This window comes from Bos mutus, chromosome 8 (assembly GCF_027580195.1).
Source record: "Bos mutus isolate GX-2022 chromosome 8, NWIPB_WYAK_1.1, whole genome shotgun sequence".
NCBI classification, from domain to species: domain Eukaryota; kingdom Metazoa; phylum Chordata; class Mammalia; order Artiodactyla; family Bovidae; genus Bos; species Bos mutus.
In genome coordinates, this window is record NC_091624.1 from 69,144,293 (window position 1) to 69,145,561 (window position 1,269).

A 1,269-nucleotide genomic window follows, 5' to 3' on the forward strand; every position below is an offset into this window, starting at 1 on the left:
AGGGCAGACTGTCCTAAGTTCTCAGAAGGAAGCTCTGCTTTGTTGAGTGCCTGAGGTAGAAAATGCTGCATCTGTTTTTCACACCTATTGGTTTAGCTTCTATACTTTTCAGATGAGATCAAGGGCTTTGAAATTGCTGGAATGGTGGACTTGGGAATATTATAGCTAAGGGAAATTGACATAGCACTCCTAGTGATTTAGCTTGACTCAGAACTACATCAGTTTCCTTGCTGTTTTGTACCAGCAAGTCTTGCTTGTTGGGAAGAGTGGATCATGAAAGTGATTACAACCACACAGTCTGTCTGATACAACCACAAAAGGTTATTTTGCTTAAGACTATAGGCAAAGACTCTGCCCTGCTTTAGGACACGATTTCTGCTGGTTCTGTTCTTCACTTATTTCATATCCTGTGCTTGATGGGAGTATGTGAAATGCTGCTCTGACACTATTCAATTAGTGTTTGTCTTTATACTAGTGTCCTTGCTTACTGCTCTGTGTCACTTACAGCAGCAGTTTAAGGGGCTCTGCAGGGCTGGAGAAACCATGCTTTCAGGAGGCTTGTGTGCAGTTGCATGACTTAAGGTTGTCAGGAGACAGATCTGTAGGTTTGCTTCTCCACATTCTGATACCATGAGCTAATGGAAACAAGGTTTGGGAGGACTTAGTGTGCTAATGGGCTTTCCAGGTGGCTCAGTGGGTAAAAACCTGCCTGCAATGCCGGAGATGTAGGTTCAATTCCTGGATTGAGATACCCTGGAGGAGGGCACGGCAACCCACTGCACTATTCTTGCCCGGAGAATCCCATGGACAGAGAAGAACATAGGAAAAGACAATTATTAAGAATTTTCTCCTTTGCACAGCTACTGTGGGTTCACTGCTGAAATCCCAGAAAACTAAGCAGGGTGATATAATCAACATATAATCAACATAAGAATTACAGTACTCTACAACAGCATACAGGGATTGCATCTAATGAAATTATGTTTCTCTCAGCCCCATTTTCTGGAATTTTATGATCAGGAACATTTGACAAAGGGCTTAGATAAATCCTCTGAAATTCAAGTATTTGGTTTCTGGGAAAAAAGCAAGTGGCTGTGAGCTTCTTAAATAACACCCATGGTTGTCCCAAACTTCTGAGACGGACTTTGGATCTTCCCCTTTGTCACATGATGACATGTAATGTTTTATCATTAGCTGCCTTTCTTTAGCCTATTTGTTTTATTTAGATGTCAAAATTCATTTAGTCAAGGAACTGTCTTCTTTAGCCAA